This window comes from Eschrichtius robustus, chromosome 15, assembly GCF_028021215.1.
Source record: "Eschrichtius robustus isolate mEscRob2 chromosome 15, mEscRob2.pri, whole genome shotgun sequence".
NCBI lineage: Eukaryota > Metazoa > Chordata > Mammalia > Artiodactyla > Eschrichtiidae > Eschrichtius > Eschrichtius robustus.
Genome location: NC_090838.1, coordinates 36,582,468 through 36,587,689, shown reverse-complemented (window position 1 = coordinate 36,587,689; position 5,222 = coordinate 36,582,468). Strand labels below are relative to the sequence as shown.

The following is a 5,222-nucleotide window of genomic DNA, read 5'->3' as shown; positions in this document are numbered from 1 at the left end:
TGATTTGATTTAAACTGATTTTTGCTCAAATAAACTCTTAAAATTTTTAATATGCCTCAATTTATCTTTTAACAGTTCAAATGATTGGGTATTTGTTCTACCAGAAGTTGGCACTTGAAACTTAATAGCATTAATAAACAGAATTCAAATTTGTTTTCCATATGATTCATCAAAAGAAGCAAAAAGATTTAAGGCAATAACCCCAACATCAAAACACAACATAGGGACTTCCCTGGTGGCGCACTGGTTAAGAATCCGCCTGCCAATGCAGGGGACACAGGTTCGGTCCCTGGTCTGGGAAGATCCCACGTGCCGCAGAGCAACTAAGCCTGTGCGCCACAACTACTGACCCCGTGTGCCACAACTACTGAAGCCTGCGCGCCTAGAGCCCGTGCTCTGCAACCAGAAGCCACCACAATGAGAAGCCCCCGAAATGCAATGAAGAGTAGCCCCCACTCGCTGCAACTAGAGAAAGCCCGCACGCAGCAACGAACACCCAACACAGAAAAAAAAAAAAAAAAAATACATAGGTCACTTCAAAAAGGGCTTGTGGGACCAAAACCAGGAGCTCTTAAACGCTGCAACCAAAGACTGAAGTTCTCCAAAGGTTGTGATCACTCAATTGTGCTGTGTTTTCCTGAGGAGATAGAAGCCTTAGCCACTCATATCCATGATTGGTGATGTGGGGAAGTAAATAAAGTCTCCCAAGTTTAACCAAAACTAACAATCAAACAAACAAAAACTTATATACATGAAATGTAAGTAACTTAGTAAATTCAAAGGGAACTATTATTCATGGAATAACTGATATATTTGTAGATTTACTTATATTCTTTACTGTACCTATAATACCAAATGACTCAAATTATTGAAGATAAACTAATTCAATTGAATTACTGACTACTGTACTTATCACTATGCATAAGAAAGTGTAGAGCATAAAGAAGTAGAAAATAATATGGTTTTTATCCTCAAAGAGTTACCATATTTTGAAGAAGATAAAACTTACAGGGGTCAAATACTTAAAGATGAAACATGGAAGAATAATATAAAAAGATAAATTATAGTTAAAACGGAGGGGAAATGGGAGGAAATGCATCAAAAGGCTAATGGTGGTTATCTCTAAGGGATGAAGATTATGGATGTTAATTATTATTTACTTTATGATTTTATGTATTCCTAATAGTCTGAAATGAACATGTATTGATTGTAAGATTAGAAAAAAAACAGTGTCTTTAAAAATGAAAAAAATTAATAAAATGAAATGAAATATAAAGAAATACCAAAATATACAATGCATATAATGGACTGCTAGGACAGAATATTGGGGCAGATTTCATGGAGGAGGTGGGATTTGTGATGGACCTTGAGATTTGCCTGACTCATGTCTGTGATATCTACATAGCATCTCTAATTTAGGAATCTGATTTAATTCCACAGGACACCTACCACTAATGTCTAATGCTATGGGGATGGTGTCACCTCCATGTGAATGGTGTCCCCTGAAGCTGTGTCAATCATTCTATAGCATATCAGGGCTTGCAAGTTCAGGGTCTGATCTGTTTAAAAGTAGTTTATGGAAGTCATAAATATAAAGCACCAATAAATTTGTCATTTCCATGAGTATCCCTGCTGTACACTGTTACCTTGTTCTCCAGTTTTAAATAGTTCCCAAATTTTCATGTACCAGCTACAAGTTTAAGTTCTCTCTTGCAGCTATTTATATCATACTGCTTGTGTAAAATAAGACTCCTCATTCATAAAATGAGGATGATTAACAAAACCTTGTCCTACTTACCTGAAAATAGTTTCCTATTTGCAAAATGGGGCTAATAATACCTACCCTATTGATTTCACAGGGCTGTTGCAAGCATCAGAAGGGATACTATGTAAAAGCAGGTTGAAACTCAAAAGTGTTACACAAATCAGAGGCATCCCTATAGCTCTGCCTAGCACTGGAACCAAATCATTTGTGAGACAAGCACCAAGCTGTCCACTACAATATGCTTGACCATGAAGGGGTATGATATTTACTAGTCCGTGAACCTACAAAAACGTTTGTGCTACATTTTGTGTTTACTGTTTTTATGAATAGCTATTTTTAAAGGAGCTGGCAAAAGCCTGTGCAACTAGTGTGACTACTTACAAGCCTGCCCATAAGTGGTCTAGTGTTTAAAAAAAGAAGGTGAATTCTATTTCTCCTCTCTTATTCTGCTCATTTTCCCATTTCTTTCCACAAAGGGTGACATTGTTCAGAGCAGAATTGTAGATAGAGTACTTTTCTAGTAGATACTTTCTTTTTACCTCTTAGGCTGACTCCAGTTTGAATGCATTTGGTATGATCATTGGAATTTTCTTCCCAGAAGTGAAAGGGGTATTGTAATACTATTCTGGGGGATGAAATGCATTCTATTGCAGAAACCAGAAACCTGGGTTCTAGTACTAGCTTTTGAGTGAGTTTAGGTCAATCACCCCTCTCTCTGGGGCTTTAGTCTCCCCCTCTATAAAATTATCTAAAAATTTTTCATATGGTTACTTTTTTTCTATAATGTAGTTGATTTGGGGGGGCAGGGAACAGCTTTATTGAGATATAATTTACATACCATACAATTCACCATTTAAAGTGTATAGTTCAACGGTTTTTAGGATATTCACAGACATGTGCAGTCATCACCACAGTCAATTTTAGAACATTTTCATCTCAGGGAGAAACCCCTATCACTCATCTACCCCTGCAAACTCCTCACCCCTACACCCCAAGTAACCACTAATCAACTTTCCATCTCCATAGATTTCCTATTCTGAACTTTCATGTAAGTGGAATCATATAATATGTAGTCTTTTGTGATTGGTTTCTTTCAGGTAGCATAATGTTTTCAAGATTCATCCATATTGTTGAATATATCAGTATTTCATTCCTTTTTTATGGCCAGATAATATTCCATTGTATGGATATATCACATTTGTTTATTCATTTGTCTGTTGATGGACATTTGGGTTGTTTTCACTTTTTGGCTATTATAAATAATGCTGCTATGAACTTATATACAAGTTTCTGTGTAGGCATGTTTTTGTTTCTCTTGGTGAAATTCTATGTTTAATTGTTTGAGGAACTCCCAGACTGTTTTCCAAAGTAGATGGACCATTTTACATTCTCATAAGCAGTATATGAGGGTTCCACTTTCTCATCATCTTCACCAATACTGGTTAGTATCTGGCTTTTTTATTTCTAGCCATCTTAGTGGGTGTGAAGTGGTATCGCATTGTGATTTTGACCTGTATATCCTTGATAACTAATGATGTTGAGTATCTTTTCATATTCTTCTTGGCCATTTGTGTATCTTCTTTGGAGAAATGCCTTTTCAGATACTTTCCCATTAATGTAATTATTTTTTAGAGAATAAGTAACAGGAGAGAGAAAACTATCTCACTGACAGATCTTTTAGTGCTTGAAAACAAAAATATAATTAGCTAAGCTAACTTTAAAGTCTTTAAACTTTTGACCCAAAGTTTGTTTTTAAGCATATTAGAAAATCTAAATTAGTCCTAAATCATATTGTTTTCCCATTATGTGATTTTTATAGTAGTTGCCCTATTAAAAAGGCATATATCATAATCAGTGTTGTACTTCAGCATTCTGTTTCAGATGTTAAAGATTCTTTGTGAGGAAATATGGTTATTTTCTGTGATGGTGGTTCTCAAACTGTGGTCTGCCTACCCCTTGGGGTCACCAAAACCGTTTCATGAGGTCCACAAGGTCAAAACTATCTTCCTAATAACACTAACTATTATTTACCTTTTTCATTATGTTGACATTTGCACTGATGCTACAAAAGCAATGGTGGGTAAAACTCCTGGTGCCTTAACATAAATGAAAGCATTTGCACCAAACTGTAATAATAGCCATTATATTGTTCTCTGCCAAGCACTAGCAGTAAACAAACAAAAAAATAAATTAAATTTCAGATGCCATTTTCACTTAAGAATGTTCTTGATGAAAATTAAACATCTCAATTTTATTCAGTCTTGACCCTTGAGTATATGTCTTTTTAATATCTGTGATGAAATGGGAAGTACACATAAAGCCCTTGTGTGGCATACTGAAATAGGGGGCTATGAGGAAAAGCACTTGTTCCTTGAGTTACAAGCTGAACTAACTGCTTTTTTCATTGAACACCATTTTGACTTAAAAGAATGACTGGTAAACAAATTATAGCTATTCAAACTTGGGTATTTGGTAGACATTTTCTCAAAAATGAATAAAGTGGGTCTGTCACTTCAAGGAAAACAACTGACAGTATTTGTTGCCAGTGATAAATTTGAGCTTTCAAGCTTTAGGAACCTTGTATCTGACACTGCGAACTTGACAGCTTCCCAGTGTTTAAAGATCTTGCCAATGAGATCAGTGGTAATATTAAAGAATGTGATTTTTTTTTTTTTTTGGTTTGTATAATATGTGTCAACATTTGGAAGATCTGCATAAGTTCACGGAAGTTACCATTCAATATCTTCTGAATGATAATGCATGATGTTATAAAATCATGCATAGGTAAAATGTCCATTCAAAGTGTGAGATAGATAAATTGATTTTAATATAACAGCATATGAAAAGGTCAGCTTTTAGATTCCAACTAACCTTTAAGAAACTACAACTTGTCAAGTTTTGGTGTACTATCAAAGACTGTCCATAATCATCTGAAAAGACTGTTAAAAATTCTCCTCCTTTCCCAACTACCTGTGTGAGGTTAGATTTTCTTCATGTGTTTCAACCCAAACAACATATGTCAACAAACTGAATGCAAATATGAGAAGCAAATAAGAGAATCTGTTTTTTATTAAGCATGACATTATGGAAATCAGCCAAACAAATAAAAAAACAAATCAAATGTCACTTTTCTCACTGGATTTTTTTTTTTTGGAAATAATTATTTTTCATAAAATATATTTTGTTAACATATAATGGGTTTATTACATTTTAAATGAATGAATAAATATTTTTAAATTCTCCATTTTAATTTCTTAGCTCTCCTTAGTAGCTCAATAGAGATCTAAACCCCTATGGCCCTTAACTTTTTCTTCAGTAACACATTTGAGGAAAATACCATAAACCCCTCTGTAACGGTGGCTATTATGCAAGGAACAGTGTCATCTTAGTCTTTACTGTATTCCATGCACACAACACAAAGCCTAGCACATAGTAGTTACTCAACAAATACTTTGCT

General features: G+C 34.7%; 1 non-coding gene across 1 annotated transcript; it reads left to right on the top strand.

The window, feature by feature from the left end:
* Window positions 1–528: 528 nt before the first annotated feature.
* LOC137778240 (small nucleolar RNA SNORA25) lies at window positions 529–653 on the top strand. The gene has a single exon (XR_011076818.1). It is a non-coding gene; the product is annotated as a small nucleolar RNA SNORA25 (small nucleolar RNA).
* The last annotated feature ends 4,569 nt before the right edge of the window (window positions 654–5,222 follow it).